Source organism: Saimiri boliviensis, chromosome 17 (genome assembly GCF_048565385.1).
Source record: "Saimiri boliviensis isolate mSaiBol1 chromosome 17, mSaiBol1.pri, whole genome shotgun sequence".
Lineage (NCBI taxonomy): Eukaryota > Metazoa > Chordata > Mammalia > Primates > Cebidae > Saimiri > Saimiri boliviensis.
The window spans coordinates 62,088,335-62,111,360 of NC_133465.1; the positions used below are offsets into that span (position 1 = coordinate 62,088,335).

The 23,026-nt window shown below is 48.6% G+C and overlaps 1 long non-coding RNA gene across 5 annotated transcripts in view; it reads right to left on the minus strand.

Moving 5' to 3' along the window:
* Positions 1-23,026, minus strand: part of LOC104651993 (uncharacterized) — a 564,635-nt gene that overhangs the window by 397,541 nt on the left and 144,068 nt on the right. For all 5 annotated transcript variants that reach the window (XR_012514707.1, XR_012514709.1, XR_012514708.1 and 2 more), the window contains exon 2: positions 9,158-9,220. This is a non-coding gene — a long non-coding RNA (uncharacterized LOC104651993). The remainder of the gene's footprint in view (positions 1-9,157; positions 9,221-23,026) is intronic.

Consider the following 23,026-nt stretch of genomic DNA (forward strand, 5'->3'; position numbering starts at 1 on the left):
AAACAAATTAACACAGTACTGAGCACTGAAAAGGCACTAAGCAGATGGGTATTGCCCCCCTGGGGATGCTCCCTTAAATCTCAACCTTCCTCCTTTCAATAAATGCATGGAACTCTACAAAGCAAAATAAACCATGAGAAAGAAAATGCTAAGACTGAGACTATTTGTATATTCAACGGCCATTTGCAGACCACCTCTGTGGTATACTGCACTATGGGATAGAATCTGACTCTCCTATGTGAGTCGCTCTTCTTTGATGGCAAGGTGACAAGCAGGACATGATGGCATGAGCCTGTAATCCCAGCTACTTAGGTGGCTGAGCTGGGAGGATCACTTAAGCTCAAGAGTTCAAGACCAGCCTGGGCAACATGGCAAAACCCCATCTTCAATTTTTTTTATTTATTATTTATTTTTAATTCTAAAAAGCCTCCAATGATTTTTCTTTTTTCAATTCTAAAAACACATCTTCAATTTTAAAAAAAGCAGCAGCAGCAACAGCAGCAGGTAACAAACCAGGGCAAAACCCATGGCAGGAAATACCTAAATCAGCACCCCCAATGGTTATGTGACCTGCGAAAGGAACTCAGTGCCACCAGAGTGTCTAGATGGGCAGTTGGAGGGTCCCTTGGCAAAACCTAAGAGATGGGGTTCTGGGATCTATTTTTGCTCCTGCCCAACTCACCAAGAAAGGGAGAGAAGGCAGAGGAGCTGCTCTCTGCAGCAGCCAAGGGCAAGCTGTCTGCTCATGCTGGAGCCCAGACAAAGCACACCCACCCGGCGGTGATTTATCAGCTGTGGGAGGCCCAAGAAACACAGCAGGTGGGTGCCTGTAAAGCCACCCTCCCTGGGGAGCGCAGACCTCAGGCCTTGCTCTGCTGCTAATCACTGTAAGCACCCCGGTGCCTCAACCCCGATCTGGGTGGCCCTTCACCACTCCCAAAGCCCTGTCACATGCTCGGTGATCTCAGCTGGCCTCACATAAACCCGGTCACTAATCAGGACAGGTGTTGTTATTATTCCCACTTTACAGATGGGGAAACTCTGGGGGAGCAGTTCGACAGCTTGCTCAGGGCCACCCAGGGAGCACATGTCCCAATTCCTCCCATAGACTAGGTAGGCAAGTGGCATCCCCACTCCCTCTGTGCTGCCTGCCAGCACCTGAGGGCTTTACAAAGGTGGCAACGAATACCAGGGATGTCTCTTCCCCCTGGGCCCTGGGTCCCTCTTTGGACACCGGGGATCCTGACTCACTAAAACTCCTGTGTCTTTCTGTTCAATCATCCTCCCTCCTCCTGCTTGACAGTTTGGAAGTGGAGGGGCAGGGCCCTGGCAGGAGTAAGCATAGCTCGTGCCCAGGCTGGGCCTCCCCCAGGAGCAGTAAAACATGCCTTTTGGGATTTGGGAGGAGAAGCTGCCTATTCTGTACTTTTCCAGACGTGGAGAAAGAAAGGGAATGCAGAGCTGATTTAAACCCCTGGCTCAACCCACGAGCCCCACAGACGTCCTCAGAGATGGGCTCTGTATTTCACTAAGCAGGCCCAGGAAGCGGCCTGGAGGACTTCAGACCAGAATGGAGCAAGAGGAACACTGTCGGGGGCCAGAGGTCAGCGGGGTGTGAGTTAGTGATTCTCAGGCCAAGGGCCTCCCCGGGAGGTAGAGCCCTTGGACCCATGTAACCCCACTTCCCAAAGGCCTTCCCTGCAGATCTGATGGAGCCGCAGGAACCAGGACTCAGGAGGTGGCATGTGCAGGGCCAGGAGGAGAGGGACATGCAGGTGGGGCCAGCCCATTCACAGCCCACTCCTCCTGGAAGCCCAGAGTCTGGCTGGCTCCTTGAACCCAATCTTCTAAGCAGGACAAAAATTTTTTTTTAAATGTGGTTGTGATTTTCCCTGACCATCCCATTTTTCCCCTTCCCCAACCCCTGTGAAATCTGCACCCTCAAGAGGCACCTGGGGAGCTACCATGCGACTAAGAGTTCAAGGGGCTCCTCTGCATTTGGGGCCAGGCAGAAAGGAGCCCCAGCACCAAGAGGTGAGTGGACAGTCGCAAGCTGTGAAAAGTCAAGCTGCCTCCAGGCATCTAGGTCTGCATTTGGTTCCCATGACACTCTTACTGGCAGCGTTAATAACTAACCACGTCCCAGACAGGTGCTGGCGGCCTAGCCTTAGGAGTTCTTGTTCAGGGTTGGAAATGAGTCACTTCCCTTTTATAGTTTGCTAGCAGACTGAGTCACCCAGGGGCCGACCCTTTCACACAAGTTCTCACACCCTGGCCAACTAATACCCATGTTCATACCCTAGACTTACCCATCTACCAGGTCAGCTGGGCCCAGCAGAGCTGCCCCTCATGGTCTAGGTCAAACAGCATGCATCCCCAGGAGTGACCCAGTCTCTGCCTTCTCCTTTTGTCACCCCACTCTCTCAATGGGAATGGCCCACTCACTGTCCCAAGAGGCAGCTGCTGCCTGGACAGCTGTCTTAGAATGACAGAGTCAGACAGGTGGGCATCCATACCCAAGGCCCAGTTATCCACCTCACCTTGACCTTACCCTAAACATCGCTCTCATACCTCCTCAACCCTCTGTTTGGAAACCAGAAATACCAGAAGTGGAAAGTTCCGGAGCGGATGAACTAAAGGACAAAAGTGCAATGCAGTAAGTCAGCTTTATCCGTCTTGGGAAGGGCAGAGGCCGAAAGGAGGTAAACTGAGGCCCATGACTGTTAATACACTTCCCTACTTCAGGTGGGAGGCAGGACAGGTCACCGAGGCCAAGGCTCTGGACACCCACACTCATCAGGTGGCTCTGGTGTCAATTTCTCAGGACTAATCTCCCAAAAGACAACAAATAAATGTCATTGGAGAAAACAGGTTTATATGCATTTTTCAGTAATCCTTCCTTCCCCAGTCTCATATGGCGTCTCTTAAGTTTGCCAGCAGGTGGGCATGCTTGCCCAGACCCAGTGACATCCACCTCACCTTTGACCTTTACCCTAAACATTGCTCTCATAACTCCTCAACCCAGGGGGTGCATTTGGTCCTTTTTAATTAAAAAAATAATAATTTTTCTTAATTAAAAAAGAGAATGTACTTAAGAGAAAAAGAAATCATGAAACTAAAAAACAGGAGGTTAAAAAAAAAACCTCCCTGAAATAGTTCGGGGATTTACTTTTTTTTTTTTTTTTTTTTTTTTTTTTTTAAATCCTCAGAAAGTCCCTCTTGCTACCTGGTTTCTAAAACAGACAATCAACACAGATGACATCAGATTAAACAGCACTGGGTGTCTCACTGCCAGGGGCTCCAGGCAGGTGTGAGACTGACAGGTTGAGAAAAGATGACACTATTTCTTCCCTTAGAAGACGAAAACCAAGAAGGAGAAATGACAGCAGAGGCTGAGCCCCGGGCGTGGTGGGAAACGTGACACCCTGCCCGCTGTTGGCCTTTTGGGTGAACTCCACTCGCTCCTCTCCATGGGATGCCACTGCAACCGGGAGCTTGTGAGTTTCCTCATCTCTCAGGTATCACAGCCAAATTCAGCCCGGGGCTCAGAAAGTTCAGGCTGTGGCTGTCTCACCTCCACGGAGCCCCCTGGACTTTCCAAGCCTGCATTTTGAACTCTGATGGCTGCAGCCGTGGCTTTCACTTGACCTCTGCAGACAGAGAGGGGGCTTTCCCTGGGACACACGTCTTGCACATAGCAGCTAAGCGTGCCAGCCAAGCTTCGTCGATAGCACCAAGGATCCAGATGCCAGGAGAGAGACTCCACCCCTAGAGGTGGCTCAAGAGTCCAAGTGAGTCATTAGGTCTGACCAGTGACCATCATGTCCCAGGGTGAAGTGGGAGGCCTGGGGATGGAGCTTGCTGCAGGGACAGGAACCACAGTGACTCACAGTTGGACCCTGAGAGGAAGTTCCATCTGCAAGTCCTCTAAATGGCTCTGGTCCCTGGGTGAGCTCATCCCCACCGCCGCTGACACTCAGAACCGGGACTGGCTTCTTTCTCCCAGGGCTCGGGTTTTTCACTCTCAATTATGGTTATGGCAGAAACCAACCACTGAGCCGCAGCACCTCTCCCCTACCCACCACACACACACACATGATGGATGGACCTGGGGAGAGAGTGTGTCCTCCTGGAGCGTCAGAGTTTTCATCTTTAAAAATAGTCCTTCCTCCTAATGATCTCACGCAGGAGCTTTGGGGCTATGTGGTAGGGAATGTGTTCTTTAAAAGGAAGTATGTGAAATCCACATAAGGCAGTAACACTGTAATATCACTGTTTCTCACTGTGGCTCCAGGGACCCAGCCATGAGGCTCCCCTCTTGCTCCATCTCCCTGGGCCATTGGGCTGGGAGTGGAAGAATGCAAGACAGCGGGGAGGAAAGTGCCCGCGTTGCCCAGGAGCTTGGCAGGATCGCTCAGAAACACACTCAACCTTGGGAGAAACACCAGGGAAAGACCCCACCACTCCCATTGCCCTTTCCTTTCTCTAAGTGTTTCCAACAGACTGCCCCATGTACGCCATTCTAAGGCTTCGTCAGGTAGAAGGGCGTTCCGGTGCAGTCCTCAGACAGCTCTGCCACGTGCATGAACAGCCAAGTCTCCCAACAGAGGGCACCAGGCATTCATTCCCTTAAAGGTTCTGTTTTCAGGTCACGTGCAATCACGGGACAGTTGCTAGTCACCACCAAGACCAGGCCATCCCGGAAGCATTCTAAGAAAGACGTGCTGGTTCTGTGAGCTCTGAAGCACCCTTAGCCCGACCTGCCAGGATGATCATTGTGGCCATGGCACAAGAAAGACAGAAGAGGACAGACGGCCGGCCCATTCATTCCCGCCGTCATCAAGCTGTCCTTTCTTGGAGGAAGGAGGAGGATGGGAGGGAGCTAACAGGCTGCAAGAAAACAAGGGGACCCCTCAAAGAGCTTCGGGGAGACCATGAAGAATGATCTCAAGCAGTATTAGCTGCTCCAGGGCATAATAATGTCCCCATCAGGTGTTCCTATACTCTGTGCCCCTCACGCCCTAACACCATAGAACAGGAGGAAGGGTACATTTGGTCTCTCTCCTCCTATTCATTTTACCCACTCCCTTTCATTTCCAATTATTATTTTGCTATTGAGCCTGCAATGTGCCACTGCGATCCCTGGTGGCTCTGCAGGCAGTGGGATGAGGAGAATGACCCTCAAATGAAGCTATGATCCTCCAGTGCGAGAGGCCACCCTGAATCCGGCCATCACGGTTGTTAAGAATCAGTCCCCGAGATGAGGCACATGGCTTTTCAGCTCATCACCGCCATCAATGTCATTCTATGGTAGTGTGAGTGTGATATCACAAGGCACATTTGCACGGGACACAGACGCATTCGATGCTCCTCCTGCTTGGACCCTTCCCCTGCCCTCCCCTCCTACTGGCCGCCCTGTTCCTCTCAGCTTCCCTGTAAAGAGGCCTTTTTCACACTGAGTCAGATTACAGCAGGCTTTGTTCAAAACCCTGCCTGGCTCCCAGGTCCCTCAGAGGGAAAGCCCAAGGCCTCCAGCCCCGACCTGGTCTGACGGTCTCTGCCCGCCTTGGCGTTTAGGTTTCAGTGAGCCCGATTCTCAAGCACACCATGCTGCACTCCTGCCTGCTTTGGGCCTCGACGCACCTGCTTCCTCTGTCCCAGAGGCTCTTCCCCAAAACATCTTCCTGCAAGTCTGTGCTCAAATGTCACCTTCTCCATTCAACCCTGCCACCTGCCCTCCACCGCCCTCCCTGCGCGGCACACTGGAGCTGCCTTTCCTGCCTCTGGGTTTGTTTTTTGCATAACACTATCACCTCCTTACATACTAGATAATTTAGGTACTGACTATTTTTTACTGTTTAGCCTGCCCCACCTTGACAGCCAATGTGGCTGCAGGACAGAAAAGACAAAAGAGGAATGATGGCTGACCCAACGCTTCTCGTCTTTCCCGGCCCCATGATACGGTTTGGCTATGTCCCCACCCAAATCTCATCTTGAACTGCAGCTCCTGTAATTCCCACATGTTGTGGGAGAGACTCGGTGGGAGATAATTGAATCATGGGGTGGTTTCCCCCGTACTGTTCTCATGGTAGTGTATAAACCTCACGAGATCTGATGATTTTATCAGGGGAAACCCCTTTTGCTTGGCTCTGATTCTCCCTTGCCTGCCACCACGTAAGACATGCCTTTTGCCTTCCGCCATGATTCTGAGGACTCCCCAGTCATGTGGAACTAGGAGTCCATTAAACTTCCTTTTCTTTATAAATTACCCAGTCTCAGGTATGTCTGTATCAGCAGCATGAAAATGAATGGATAGACCCCACTAGAAGCCAAGCTCCAAGCCAGCAGGATGGAGCCTGTTTTGTCCAGTACCCGTTCTCTGCCCAGAGCAGTCCCAGCAAACAGTGAGTGTCCCATAAATATCTCTTTGGTGAGTGAATGGATGAATGAACCGATGAACAAATGAAGGGTGGAACTACTGCCACTCAGGGGAGGGGGTTGTGCATCTCACGGAATGAGCTGGTCTTCAGGATGGGGTTCCCTGGGGAGAGGGGGAGAGGGCTGGCAAAGGCAGAAGGTGCTGCTTCCAGGAGGGCAGTGCCTGCAGTTTGCCTGGAAATCCCCTTGGCATCACTCATTAACCAACCCCCACACCAACACACCTCCAAACACAAACAGCAGCTGAAGAGTAACTTCAACCATAGACTCTCTTTCTGGCCCTGGCTCCCACCAGTGAGTGTGTGTCATCATCTGGACACCTACTGCGTGTGCCTTGGATCCCAGGATGAGCAGTGAAGAAGGGACGGTGGGGATGAAAGAGATCCCCTCCCCCCAACCCCATTCTCGAGGCACTGGCTGGGAAGGCAGAGCCAGCACTTGCAGAAGTCCTGAAGGTGAGCTGGTGGGTAGGTAAAGGAGCTGCCAGCCCCATGGTCCCATGGCTGTGTGTTTTTTTGTGCGTGTGGTTTTTTTGTTGTTGTTGTTTTTTTTTTTTTTTTTTTTTTTGAGATGGAGTCTCACTCTGTCACCTAGGCTGGAGTGCAATGGCACCATCTCGGTTCACTGCAACCTCTGCCTCCCAGGTTCAAGTGATTCTCCTGCCTCAGCCTCCCGAGGAGCTGGGACTAGAGGGACACGCCACCACGCCAGGCTAAATTTTTTTTTTGTATTTTTAGTAGAGATGGGATTTCACTGTGTTAGCCAGAATGGTCTCGATCTCCTGACTTCGTGATCCACCTGCCTCGGCCTCCCAAAGTTCTGAGATTACAGGTGTGAGCCACTGTGCCCGGCTGGCTGTGGGGTTTTAAACAGGTCAGGTACACAGATGGTGACACAGGGAGGGAGTGTGCTGAGCACAGTGGCGGGGTGCAGTCACATGCAGTCTTGGAGTGGGATGTGGAGGAGATGAGCTTGGCTGAAAGGATTCAAATGTGAGTGGGAAGTGTTGGGAAGTGAGACGGACCGCCCAGTGAGATCTGGCTGTTGGGACAATAAACAGAGCACCACGATGGTTTTTTTTTTTTAAATAAGAAAATGCCCTATCTAGTGCTGCATTTAAGAAAGAGGCTTAGGGAAGACATGGATAGGATCACTTTGGGGAGGAAGGACTAGGAGTCCAAAGGCTGGGGCCCCTTGTGGGTATCCCAGCTTGTTCTACGAAAGCCAACACCAGGGCGGTGGCTGGGAGGAGCGGGGGAAGGATCCAGTGGAAAATTGCTGTGACGTCATCGTCAGGACTTAGTATTCTAGTGGCTGGGGGAGTTGAAACCCATGGCCGCCTTCCTTCAGCTTGAGCCGTGCAGAATAAGACAAAGATAAATAAGGGAGGGAACTAACAGGGCATCTACTGTCACCTAGACTTTGGATTTGTGTTATTTCATTCAATTCTCACTCTCCCCTGAGGACAGAGTATTAGCATCTTACAGATGAGGAAACTGAGGCTTTGTACTTTACCCAAGATCGTATCGAGAGCTAGGAAGATTTTAAAACACAGGGAAAAAAACACTGACATTCATTGTGCACGTAATACATCCCAGGCACTTCACTGCGTGTTCTCTCCTTTTACTTCACAACGTGGAAGAGATCATTTTTATTATCTCCATTTTATAAATGTGGAAAGCATAGTCCGGAAAAGTGAAGGTCACCAGCCCTAGGTCACAAAGCAAAGATGCAGTGGAAATGGGATGCAAACCCAGGGCATCCGGGTCCACGCTCTACCACTATACCAGACCAATAGTGACAAATTTACAACATAATCTGTCTAGTTCCAAAAGTGTGATTGCATTGTATAGCACTCCCTCTCCCAGGCTTCATACCAGTAGAGATCATCTGCTGCTTCCAATCAAATAGGACCATGCTCTGAGCTTCCAGCTTAGTACTTATGACTGAGACTTACAGTCAGTGCTGTACTTGCCATGAATGGTGGCATCTAGACAGCCCTGGGCAAACCCAGCCCTTGGAGTAGGGGAGCAGCCCCTTGTTCCACATCCTGTTTTATTGGGAGCAGACTTCAGTCGGCAGCATGCCAGAAAGCGTAATATCCCCTTTAATCCCACGGACAGTCTCTGCACTCCTAAAGGCCAGCAGGTGCAATCCACCTGTTTCTCTATCTCCAGGACCCGCAGGCTTCGGGTTACCTGCCTCCTGTTCTCCCTGCGCACTGCAAGACCTCTGTGCCCTGCAGTGGAGTCAGCGTGTTCAGGGCAGGTAGCAGGAGAAGTCGCATGATGCCCTGGGGAGCTGAGAAAATTCACTGTCACTCAGAAGAGCAACAGATCCCAGCAACAGTCCAGGCCTGGCTCCCTCACTAGTTAACTGTGACCTTGGGCAAGTGACTGTACTTCAGCCTCCCCACCTGTAGGCTGGGCATAACAGGACCTCACTCTAGAGTGGGGAACAGGTGAAAATAAGTTGATCCAAGTAAAAGCCAGGAGCAGACAGCCTGGCCTAAATTAATTGTGATGACTGTTTGTACGTACTGACCTGTGCCTCTGGGCCTCTCTGATGGCTCAGTGCAAGGACCCTGCCTGCCAACAGCTGCTCTGAGCTGGGGGCATTAGGGATGTCTGAGCAAAGGGTTGTACCAAAGGAGGATCAAAACCTCGAAGCAAAGAGCCACAGGGACGCAGCTGTACTGTGACTGCCAAGTGCAACTCACCTCTTTCTTGTCCTTTCCTGGTTCAAAGCACCCACCAAGTCAGCCAGAAATCTCTGATTCCACCTAGAAAAATAAGGGAAGAATTACACCAGGAAACAAGATAATGAAACTCATCTTGAAGCTTAAATGCAGACCAAGTGGTTCCTCAATGCCAGACAGCTCCCCACAAGCACACGGGAGTTTAATAGCTGTTTATTCTTCCATACAGACTAAAACTACATTCATCAGAAAAAGGGGAGTAATTCATTTCCTATGCCAATTGTGGATATGGCAAACTGAAGAATATTTTCAAAGACAGTTTATTATGATCACAAACTTGACCTAGAATCAACTAACATGTAAATAGATATTTACATGGGGGAGTAATTTTTTTTCAAGTTATGAAGAAACTTAAGTTTACAACGGACATTTACTACAAAACAATCTTACACCACAGTGCCAACTTGTTCTGTTTTTATTGGGTCTTTTACTCCTATGATCCTATTTCTGAATTTTCATATGTTCTGATCTTATTATATGTCTGAATTCACTGAATGGGATGACATATGACAAGCATCTCGCCCCATGTCTGGTCCCTATTAAGCTCTCAGTAAATATCAGCTATAATATTATTAATTTTACATTCCTGTTGTGAGTTTCTGTTTCATTCCACCCATATCATTCCTGAGCAAATGTACACAGATATCAGCATAGTTGCTGTTGCTGCCGTTGTTAAAACAGACATTTTATCTTTAAACCCAACCTCTGTTCAATCTAAGTCAGACACCAGGAAGAGTAGTATTTCAAAAGGTGTTTAAAGATAATAGCCCCTTTCTAACTTTCCCCATCATTAGGCTCAAAGAAATCACTCTAGACCCTCAGGTTGGCAAATGAAAACAGAGAAGAAAAAAAAAAAGGGAAAAGGAATACCATCAGATTCGAAACAGAAAACTTGTAACCTTCACACACAAGAGAAAGGATTGTCTCTGGGCAGTGTTTGTTCTTTTGCTGGGTGCACATTATACATTACCACTCTGGGGTTTTTGAGTTACTGAGGACAGGGCTGGGCTGCTACCCTGAGACCAATTCCATCAACCCGCACCTACCACCAAATCAGACTGGGGGTCCTCTTGGGCTCCAGCACCCCTACCCCCCACACCAGCAACACATGTGTGCTGGGCCTAGCTCCCACTTCCACACCCATGAACATATGCCAGGACCAACCTCAAATGCATAGGCTCTTGACTGCAGGGTAAAGGAGGTAGACAGTTTTAGCCCGATGAATCATGCAACACTTGGGACCTAACTGGCCGATGCTGGACCTAACCCGAAAATGCTAGAAAACTCACCGAAACGGAGCAAGCGAAACTACACGAGAGCCACCAAGGCTAACCCCAGCATCTGGAACGGGTTCCTGTTTCTACTTTATACAAAGCAGAAATGCACAACCCATTTTCAGTTTGTTATTAGGTGGAAAGAATCCAATAAGCTCATTCCAGCTAAAGCCCAGCTGAATGGATATAGCTTCAGCGTCACCCCTCCATGGGAGATTTGCATTTTATGCTGACTTAGTCTTAACTCTTCAACCTGTCCCCATGAAGCTTCTGCCCATTTAATAATGGCAGAGACTGGGGAGAGAGGATAGTGGGACAGTGGAAAGCCATCTTCTTGAAATCCTACAGTGGGGAGTAGGCGAAAGAGGGGAGGCAGAGGCATACAGCTGAGATTCTCAGACATGGCTACTCACGAAAATCCCTGCCCCCTCCCCTGGACAGCTGGAAAATCATTCTGAAGCCCGACCCCCACCCCAAGAGGTTCTGATTCTTACAAGGGGAGGCCTGGGCACTAGGATTTTTTTTTTAAAGTTCCCCAGGTAAGTTCAATAAGTAACAGACTCTGAGGATCATCTGGGGATCTTGCTGAAATTTGCATTTGGTGGGTCTGGAGTGACAGCCTGAGATTCTGCCTTTCTCCTGGGTGAAGCCAGTGCTGGGGGTCCTCAGAACACTCTGAGTTACAAGAACTTAGGTATCCCCACTTCCCCCTCCTATGCCCCCAAGGAACCTCAGGCAAGCTGACCGCAACCCTCTCTCCAGCCTCGGCTTTCTCTTCTGGGATGGAAAACACCACTTTTCCAGGAGGCCCCAGAGACGTGCCCAGTTGACTTCTAGAGTGCCAACTGGGTAAGAGACATTACTCATGTCCCAAGAGACAGCTGCCCCCTTTCCCCTTTCCTGTAGTCCTGTTCTAAGCAGTCCTACTTGTAACCTGAAGTGCACCTGGGTCACTACATTCAACAAAATGGTCTGTTTCTGCTCTGGTCCTTAAAGGGAGTAGGGGGTCTCATGCCCCCTGGCTTTTTGCACTGGCACGATGACCAGGGCCACCAAGACGCAGGGCCGCCCAGGGAGCCTGACTCTGTCCAGGGCCCACTGGCCCTGGCATCGGCCCTGAGAAGCCCTTCCGTGGCTTCACACACACCTCCCCACCACGTAGCACTGCCCTTACTGTCCTCACCGCGGATGGTGGTGGGACAGGGAGGGGATGGCACTCCCTCGGAAAGAGGCCAACAGCAGCACGCCACGCCCGACTCCAAACCTCTGAGGGAGGCCACAGACTGCAACTGGCTACCCACAGCCTGCCCCCAAGGGTCCCTCCCTGCCTCCTGCACCCCCGGCCCCACCCCTCCTTCCTCACATTCCCGGGATGCCTGGAGCCATACACCACCTAGTGGTTCCCAGCTCAACACCAGCAACAAGACACCTCCAACCAAGAGGGAAGAACCCGGTCCTCCCAGGACACCTGGACTAAGGAAGCTAGAGACAAAAGGTCCAGCAGGTGAGGCCACAAAGAGACATTAGGCTGCAACACGTCCAGTCCCCAAAACTCACCACTTTCTCCAAAAAGTGCACCCGGAAGGCAGTAGGCCATGCTGGAAAAGGCAGCCACATGCCACAGGAGGAGACCAGGGTGGAGAGGGAAGAAGACCCGGAATGGGAAACGTGGATGGATGTCCACACTTTATGAGCTGGAGCCCCCTCTGTGGCCAGAATAAAAGTTGCAGGTTGGACATTCTTGATGGGTCCAAAATCACAGTGGAGTGATTTCAAGGAAACAGGCCAAGTAGTCAAGACGCCAAACCACTGAGTCCAATTTCTAGAAACCTACCCAAGCTCAACACACCCACTGGGCCCCTAATACTTTTTGGGGGCCCAAGAAAATGTGCAAATTCCTTTTAAAACCAGAATAAATAAAATGATGGTAATAGGAATGCCTAGATAACAATGAATCCAGCCTGGATTCTAATCATCTGGATTCTATCTAATACATTTTTTTTTTTTTTTTTTGAGATGGATCCTCGCTCTGTCACCCAGGTTGGAGTGCAGTGGCACGATTTTGGCTCACTGCAACCTCGGCCTCCCAGGTTCAAGTGATTCTCCTGCCTCAGCCTCCCAAGCAGCTGGGATTATAGGTGTGCACTACCACGCCTGGCTAATTTTTGTAGTTTTAGTAGAGACAGGGTTTCACCACGTTGACCAGGCTGGTCTCAAACTCCTGACCTCATGCGATTCACCTGCCTTGACCTCCCAAAGTGCAGGTATTACAGAAGTGAGCCACCATGTCCAACCATAAAATACAATTTTTAATGTTTTGTTTTTATGGAGGAAGAGGTCTAAGAAGACAAAAGTGCCAAAGATTATGAACATCGTTTGGTTCTGAATTTACCTACTTTTTTTTCCAGTCTCCAAATTTCTCAGTCTTTACTGAAACCCCTTGTCGAATGCTCTTTCTGTGAGACCCCCATTCGAGCCAGGGGACCCACCTCCACCTGCTTCCCATAGGTTCATCCTTTTTACTCTGGGTTCTATTGAAAGTCTTCTGTCCCATTCCAGGCAAGTTCATCCAAGGCCCCGGCACCCTGGGCCTGTTTCTGGCCCGGCAGACACTCCAACAGCTGCCACCCCTGCCTGTGTGTGAGAAGTGCAGTCTGGCAGGATGGAGCAGCAACTCTGAAGTCCAAACACACACACTGAGCCCCCTGCAGCATAAACACAGAGCATACATCACACCCAGGCCTATAAAGGATAATTATACAATCTGATCTGGCAAATTAGTGCCGAAGAATGTCTAATTCTCACAATGAATTCGAGGGTTGGATCGGCAGGAAAAATTAACCTGGATCTTTATTGGGATTTGCCCCCAGGTCAGGATTAGGGTTTATTTATCTCCTTTATTTTCCTGTTGAAGGAGGGTAGACAGCCTTCTCTCCTGCCCGCCCCTCCCCACCGCATCCAGGCTTGGCTTTTAGACAAGCAAGCTGCCCGGTGATCTTTCCCACGCACTACCTAACCCAGCTCAGCTAAAATCAAAGAAAGCACCAACTAGGAGATATGTGTGCTTTTTTTTTTTTTTTTTTTTTTTTTTCGTAAGGAAGAAAAGTTCAGGCATCCCATATCAAGGGATTCACTCGTTGGAACAGAGTCAATACAAGGTAAACAAAAGAATGAACATTTCCAGATGGCAATGTACCTCCTAATTATTCTGGCCCAGCTCTGAAATGTTTACTTGGAGAGCACTCACATATACACATTTCTCTAAACACCTTTTTCTCTCTTTCTTTCTTTCTTTCATCTGTTCTCCCTTTCCACGGAGTCTTTCCAGAGGAGATGGTGATTAACAGGAGTCGGTTCTCATCTCCTATGCTCATTAAACGGCTAGATCACCAAAGAATTGTTACCACAACGCCAAGACATGTTGACACCAAGCAAGGATTATCTTTCATCTAACAAAAACAAACCTGATGGCAGGCCGGCAAGTTTTCTCCTCTCTTTTTCTATCTTTCCGGGGTTTCCCCTGCGAAGATCATTCCCTACCCAAACTCCCAAGTCAACTCTGCAGTGACCCACACACCCAGAGCTTGAAAGACAAGGCCCCGGTCCATAGAGAGAGCTGGCATTCAGACTTTTAGCCTACAGAAAATGTGAGTCTGTCAGAGAACTAAGGCTGTGATACACTGAAAGAATAAGGCAAGCTTCCCCGCATCTAATACCCATGTGATCTACCCACAAAATTCTTAAAAAGTGCCTCTCTAGGAGACTGACCTCCTGGCTGAAAGAAAAACTGTGCTTTTCTAGGCTTACCAGTGAAGGTTCAGTCTTTTGCCCTGGCATGGGCACCAAACTCTTCCACTTTGGGTTAAGGTTTATCATAGGTGGGCAACCTCACCTAAAAAAACATACATACATCATGGGGAGAGATATGTGTGTGTGTGCCCATATGCATGCATATATATATTTTTTCAAGGACAATCACTTTATGGGAAAATAAAGCAGTTTTAAACAACTGCCTCTAAGTTAAAGCAGTGAAAATGTTGTCTTGTGCCTCGCCCAGGGGATTCTAGGTGACCCAGTGAGAGGTGGTGGAGAGAGAGACTGGAATGTACAAATATATCATCAGCTGGAGCGCAATCTTTGTAGAGTTCTAGCCAAATCTCAAACTCCAGTTCCAAACTGGTCAAGACAAGCGTGTACTTTTTGGAAGGAGATAAACACTCACTCCATGCAGACTACATCAAGGAGTCTCGCAAGGACCTGGGAGACAGCAAAGAAAAATCTCCCTCTTCCCAGATGGTGAAGACGGTGATACGAGCTTCATTCTAAACAGCCATCCATTCCAGGTGTGAACAGTGGCCAGGGATGAAGAGTAAGAGAATGCCAAGGAGTCAGTAAAAATGCTGTAGACACGAGGAAAAAAAAAAGTCTCAGCATATTATTAAATGATTGAAATCATATCACACACCTGTGGGTTCTAGAGGCAAAGAATTGGAGGCTAAAAGCTTAACCTAGACAGTTTTGTTTTGTTGTTTTTTTGTTGTTGTTGTTTGTTTGTTTGTTTGTTTTTTGAGACGGAGTTTCGCTCTTGTTGCCCAAGGCTGGAATGCAATGGTACAACCTCAGCTAACTGCAACCTCCGCCTCCCAGGTTCAAGTGATTGTCTTGCCTCAGCCTCCCGAGCAGCTGGGATTATAGGCATGCACCACCATGCCCAGCTAATTTTTAGTATTTTTACAGTAGAGATGGGGTTTCACCATGTTGGCCAAGCTGGTCTCGAACTCGTGACTTTAAAGAATCGACCCGCCTTGCCCTCCCAAAGTGCTGGGATTACAGGCGTGAGACACCACACCCGACTTAGTCTAGACACCTTTGGAGTGTCCGTTTTCTCAACCAAAAAATGGAGATAGCTGGAGTGACTACTTATTGCCCCTAGAAAACCCTCTAAACCATAACTGTTACATTTATTTGAGGACTATGCTTTTTTCTATATTGCTTATTTCTATATATACAATTAATTCTAAATTAAACTACGTATTCAACTGCTTTGCATATTTCCTGGATCATCGTAAGTAAACCATGAATGTTAGCTATTGCTACTACTGTAAAAAAATTATAGAATTGCATGGTTTATAAAAATAAACTAGGAAGGAGGAAGCACAAGGTTAATGTTAGTTATCTCTGGGTCGTAAGTTTAAGAGTGTTGCACTTCCCTATTTTTTCATGTCTGAAGTAAACAGGCAGTGTTTGGTGAAGATAAAAAATAACATGGTATTTAAAAGATAATAAAAATAAGATGGACATTCATTGCTTTGAACTACAAATAAAACTATTAAATGTACTTTCAAAAAAAAAACAGTAAAAATAGAAGCTACAGTCTTGTTTGCTAAATCAGAAATGGCTTAGCAATCAAGGATAAAGAGTACCTCAAAAGGGTACTTTTGGGACCAATCGCATGACCCAAAGTGAGACCAAGAGCCAGACATACCCAGATGGTAGATGCTGCTGTCAATTACACCGATAGGAGGGCAGCTCTTTCCACTGAATGACACAGTCAATATTGGCTTGAACGTGAACCTGACTGAGAACCCTAACCCAGCTGACAGGCTGTGGGCCACGGGGTTGAACGGATCTGCTTTGTGGCATGTCCCAAATACCTGTGCCATTATAGACAGATGGTTCTCACCACACCTCCCTTTCGGTTCAGTACCTACAGCCCCTTGCACTTCCCCACGCCTGTTACACAAGCCCAGCGGGGCGCAGAGGGTGAGTTCCAGGACACAGCCTACAGAGGCCATGCCAGAAATTTGGGGTCTGAGGCTCCACGTGAGCCCAGGAAACAAAGAGTAGACTTGATCCTCAGAATCCTTCTGCCAACTCTCCAGGTCTCCCAAGAACGTAGGAATGCAGGTGACAAGGGGACCTTGCTCAGGTGCCCAGACCTCCAAAGCTCCCCCCTATTTTCTTGGCTCCCCTTCTTTCTCCCAGGTTCAGCACAAAAGGGAAGCCGAGGCTCAGTCCTCAGCCCACCCTAATTCCTGTTGCTTCCCCTCTTCCTTGAAGATGTCCCAAACCCCTGTTCCGGACCTGTTTCCTAAGCCCCATTTTGCTCCCAGCAACCTGTGCAGACGACCTCAGCAACAGCAGAGCTCTCTGGAGATTGCTAAACTAGAAGGGCTGGACTTTCTGCTCTTGGAGCCTCACCAGTCTTTCCCAAACCACCTCCACCTGGAACTGCTAACAACTGTCCCAACTTTCAGCTCTCTCCCAGACCTTCCTAGAGCAGAGTCACCAACGCAAACTTAAAGATGGAGCCCAACCCACTGTGCTAAAAAAAAAAAAAAAAAAAAAAAAAAATATCAAAAGTTTATAAGCCCATAAGAGTTTTCTCCTTTAAAACCACATCTTTGCCCCTAGGGATGGATACCCACTGAATACGGTGTCCGTACCCATCAGCAAAACAGAGGCCACAGAGCCCGAGCATCCCCTGGCAGAGATCATGATGTCACTGTGGTCGAATGCTGCTCCCAGCCTGTGAAGGCGGATCCACAGAAGGTGTCCTAGGCCCAGGTCCACCAACCTCACGCCAAGCCTTTGCCCCTATGTCTCGGTTTCACCATGTTTAAATGGAAAATAAAATGCTCAACTCAATAACACTTTTCCAATGATATTTTAAGGAAAAATGAGATCACAGAAAATTAGGGAGGTAAGTTTAAATGGTGTGATCCCAAGCAACATTTTTTTTTTTTTTTCAAATAATCCCGAGAGGCTTGTTCACCAGAATGACGGGAGGGGTGGGGGACAGCATCGGGGAGACTATAAGCCCTAGAGACCACCTGCACAGCAGCAACACTTATGCCAACGTGAAATGCTCACAATACCATGAAAGCCCACACCGACTGCAAACAGCCCTGTCTTCCCTGGTCCTCACGCTCAACAGGACCCTGAGGTCCTTAGGTTTGTCAAAGCTGCCGACCGGCCAGGTCAACATCTGTCCCTGCCAGAGATACCAAATGTTTCCTAAACCCACCCCAAGCCCAGCTCACTGAGCTATGAATAGTTATTAATGTTAACTCACGGCATTAATTAAAAAACGTTCAGCCAGGCAAATTCTCATACTTTTAAAAAGTCATTTGGGTAATCGCCTTTCCATGCCGCAAACTTTCCGAACGACTGACAGGTTGACATTTCACAATGTTGTTTGTTTTAATCAAGAAGAAGGGAAGCCAGTGCGGTTCCCCAGTTCATTTTTCAGGTGCCTTGATTTATTGATTGGCAAATCCCCACTTAATAGCTGTGCAGTGAGGCTGGGGATGAAGGTGGCTCCCACCACCCTGGGTTGGTGTTTGGGCTGGGGAGGAGAGAAATGCTGCAGGGGGCTTCCTGCTTCTCTTGACTTTTAACGCCCAGCCCCAGGGACCACAGCCACACTGCATGACTCCCAACCCTTATTTTAGAGGCTCACTCTCCCTACCAGACAAGGATGATGGTGCTGGTTCAGCAAACTCAGGAATTGGGGGCAGAGTGAACTGAACCTCTGGTGGTTTTCCAAACCTAGTTCTTCAAAGCTGCAGAACCCAGAGTCAGGCCAGTTCTGTATGAATCCCATCTCCACTGTTTATCATTTTTGGACAAATGCCTTAACTTCTTTGTGCCTCAGTTTCATCATCTGTCGAAAATGGATAGAATGAGAGTATCTACCTATAAGTCCATTCTGAGGGTAAAATCGACTCATATTTGTAATGCACTTGCTATGGTTTGGCTGTGTCCCCGTCCCCACCCAAATCTCGACTTGAATGATATCTCCCAGAATCCCCATATGTTGTCGGAGGGACCCAGGCGGAGGTAATAGAATCATGGGAGCCAGTCTTTCCCAAGCGATTCTCCTGATAGGGAATAGGTCTCACGACATCTGATGGGTTTATCAGGGGTTTCCACTTTTGCTTCCTCCTCGTTTTCTCTTGCCACCGCCACGTCAGAAGTGCCTTTCACCTCCAGTCCTGATTCTGAGGCCTCCCCAACCATGTGGAACCATAAGTCCAATTAAACCTCTTTTCCCTCCCAGTCTTGGATACGTCTTTAGCAGCGGCATGAAAACGGACCAATACACCGCTTCAAACAGTATCTGCAGCGAAGTCAATGCGATGTTTGTGTGGGTTTACAAACCTCCCTCGGCCCTCCCAAACTCTAATCCAGGACCCCAACAGTCAACTGACAGCGTAGCTGGATGTGCCCTGGCTGATGTGAGCAGGATCCGGCTGGACCTCACCCACTGCTCTAGTGCTCCGCTTCTCCAGGGTGTCACTGACACCTCTGTGAGGCCCAGCGTGGTCCCAGAGGACACCGCTTGAAAGCCACTGCTTATGCTAAGGACTGAACATCCTCAGCTTTCTACTGGACACACACGCCCGCCCATGCCAACAAGTCTTTTATGGAAAGCCAAACACATTCTCCTGGAAAGGCCACATGGGGCACTCCACCCTCCCTCTCCGGGTGTCCCCCGACCCCTTGTGTCTGGCGGCAAATGGCTAATGACAGATGGGTAGCCGGGGAGGCCTGAGGTTTGCATTTCACTCAGCCCCCCAGCGCATCACCGCGGGAGCACACTGCAGCCAACCAGCCTAATGGAAACAGACAGCAGTGACCACACAGCCCTTAGGGAAGAAGGAGTTTTCTTAAAGGAAAAAAAAACATCACGAAGCCCTCAAGCAACCTTACAACAACAGAAGACATAACACTGGCGAGCAAAGACCTCACTCTGAAATCACCTGCACACCATAAGGCATTGCGGTATTGATGGAACACCTACTATGTGCCAGGTATTAGACCACGCACCAGAAATGCAAAGAAGAGAAGGCAGGTCCCAGGCTTTCCAGTGTGGAAATCTACTAGGAAAGATGATACCAACTAGCACCTGTATTTTGTGATGTGGATTATGTATGTCTGTGTATATTATATATCATATAGACATTAATATGTAGAAGATGCTCTATGTACACAGTGAGGCTGGGGGAGAAGGTGGCTCCCACCCCCCTGGGTTGTTGGGGTGGGGGCGTCTGAGCTGGTGAGGAGGGAAATGGCCACAGGGTCATTTGCCAAAGGGTTAACTTGGAAAGAAAGCTGTTGGGTGTATCTGAGTATGAATGGCACCTCTGGTATTCTCTAGCTGTGCCAACTTGGACACCGAGGTTTTTATAGCTTTTTAAGGCATGCACACCACCAGCCAGGCAGATAACAGGTGATCAGGTGATCAGTTAATCGCCAAGGACAGAAAATGAGAACACTTGGCAGAGGTGGTATCTGACTGAGGCCATAGGGAGGTAACTTGACTGTGCTCAAAGTCAAAGGGACAAGCAAGAGGACCTCACAGGAGTCCAGGAATAGTGTGGCCTCAGGACTACACTGACGCTGCTTTATCATCCCCATCGGGAAGATTTCAACCATCGTTCATCCTTCCTGCCTCTCTAGGGTGTCCGGAGACACAGGAGAACCAAGTTGGGGGTGTGGTCAAGGGACGGGAAGAGGGTGAAGAGCTTCGATTTCAGAAGGAAGGCCAGCTAGGAGGTAAAGGGATGATTCTCGTCCCTGTGGAAGCCATGTATGGGCAATGGTGGAGGGTGTCTTTGGGTTTACCAGAAAATCCTAACAGAAAAGAAATGAAGTACCAGGTAAGAATGTGCAGATATTCTGAAATACTAAACTGAAATCCTAAAGCCCCATAATCCAACACCTTCTTTGCCAGGCTTGGCTGATTTTTGAAGCCTCGTGCTGTGACCAGGAGTCTGATGGAAAGGTTGTTAAGCTGGGCTCTCGTAATCCCAAGGCCACCCCAGAGCACAGGACGATGGGCCCCTCTTGGAACCAGGCAACCAGGGAACCCAGGCCTGCTCCTCGGGCCTCTCCACTGGCTTCCATGTTGTGGTGGGAATGTGGTTTTCAGAAAGTTACTTAAACTCAAAATCTGAGATGAGGACGGCGATGGGAGCCTCCATCATCCCGTTCCAGGCTTCCGACAGGAGACCTCTTGGTACCCCTGTACATGGGCTAGCCCAACAGACATGATTAACCAGGGAGGAAGGCAGGGAAGAAGAAGGTCGGGGAGCAAAGTAAGAGAGGTCTGACCCTCCTCCCAAACATGTGGTTACACAGCCTCTTGCAGAGTATCAGTTTTCACACTACGGCATGCATATAAAGGCGCAAAGAATCATCCTGGGTAACAAGAGCGAAACTCCATGCCTTGCCTCCAAGGGCTTACAGTCAGATGCAGAAACTCAGCACAGCCCAACACCACAGCGCACACATGCAGACTATAGAATCATGCATGAAACCAAGACACGTGCAAGTGAAGTTTTACCAATGCATGCAAGTCAAGGATCAAGTTTATAACTGGGGAGACGGAGACTGGGTGTGACAATTGCCTTAAATGTTTCAGAAAAAAAAAAAAATAGAAAGAATTTCAAATTAATGTAGGCATCAGTACAAGCATAGGACTATTGGTTTCCAGTATCATTTAACATACATTCAACTCTTTCTGCCAGGCAATTCAGAGCCCCACATCCTCTGCCTCCAACTCTCATGGCTTCTGGAACTTTCTAGCTGGGTTTGTTTGTTTCTGTTAAGATGGATGCCTCTTGAATGCATGGTCCAGAACCAACTCATCTTTTTCTGTTGTGAAATGAAAGTAAAACATTTCAGAGTTTCACCTTAAGAAATCCCACCCTGGCCAGGTGCAGTGGCTCATGCCTGTAATCCCAGCACTTTGGGAGGCCAAGGAAGGTGGATCACCTGAGGTCAGGAGTTCAAGATAAGCCTGGCCAACATGGTGAAACCCTGTCTCTACTAAAAATACAAAAAATAATAATAATAATTGGGTGTGGTAGCAGGCACCTGCAATCTCAGCTACTCAGGAGGCTGAGGCAGGGGAATCACTTGAATCTGGGAGGCAGAGGTTACAGTGAACTGATATCGCACTGTTGCACTCCAGCCTGGGCAAAAAGAAAAGAAAGAAAGAAAGAAAGAAACAAACAAACAAACAAACAAACCCCACTTCCTCAAACATCTTCCATTTAGTATAGGGATAGAGATTATTTCAGTATCGTGTGTAGAAAGATGTGGAGGAGCACGTGCCTGTAATCCCAGCTACTCAGGAGGCTGAGGCAGGAGAATTGCCTGAACCCAGGAGGCGGAGGTTGCGGTGAGCCGAGATCGCGCCATTGCACTCCAGCCTGATTAACAAGAGCGAAACTCCATCTCAAAAAAAAAAAAAAAAGAAAGAAAGATGTGGAGGAGTCCAATTCTGCCAGGCTGTTTCCAGTGAATAACAGGCAAAACTTCACATCATGTGGTCAAGAGATTGTTGAGAGAACCGAAGCCTGTAACTTTGACCACTAAATGGCTTAGGAGCCTCAGACACACATTTGCCGTATTTACATCTTTATACATTGTATACTTGCATGGTTATCTAGGATCAGTGAAATATGGATGCCCAACTTTGGGGTAAAGGGACGCCTTAGGGTGGAAGCAAAGCCAAGCCTAAAACCTCTAGTCCACGCATCATTGTCTAGACCCCAGGGCCTGCAAGATTCATACTGTCCTCCCAAAAAACATCCTGGGCCCCTTGTGGAGACATTCACACCAACTAGGCCCTTCAACCAGAAGACTTTGGCTATCAGAAGACTCTCAGAGAAGGTTTCAAAGTTCCCAAACTTCCAGGGATTTGAGAATACATGACCAAAACCAAGCTCTCAGTTTAAAGGGATACCGTGATGAGTAACAAAACATGTGAGCCCTCTGAGCCTGTCTGCAGAAAGTGTCCACTTGACATGGCCACACAAGCAGCCTTTGAGGTATCCAGGGCCACCTCTCACCCAGGCAATGGCAGAAGGAACTGTGGACTTATACTAACACGAAATCAGAACCCACTACTTTTAGACACTTTCAAGAAGCAGAAGACCGCAATTTATTGGTTAAGAAAAATACTCCCATAATTATTCATCTCTGCAACAACAGTAACAACCAATAGTGAGAACGCACAATCCTGCTTGCATTTATCTCTATCTAAAATAAATACACCAATTAAAAATTAAAAATAAATAATGACAGGCACGGTGGCTCACACCTGTAATCTCAGCACTTTGGGAGGCACAGCCGGGGGGACGGCTTGAGGCCAGGAGTTCGAGACCAGCCTGGTCAACATAGGAAGACCCTGTCTCTAGCTTTTTATTTTTCTTTTAGACAAAGTCTCACTCTGTTGCCAGGCGGAGTACAGTGGCCCGATCTCAGCTCACTGCAATATCCACCTCCCTGCAATCTCCGCCTCCTAGGTTGAAGCGATTCTCCTGACTCAGTTTCCTGAGGACCTGGGATTACAGGCGCATGCCACCACACACAGCTAATTTTTGTATTTTTAGCAGAGATGGGTTTCACCATGTTAGTCAGGATTGTCTCAATCTCCTAACCTCGTGATACGCCTGCCTCAGCCTCCCAAAGTGCTGGGATTACAGGCGTGAGCCACTGTACCTCTACCTTTTTAAAAAATAAAAAATAAAAACTAATTTTT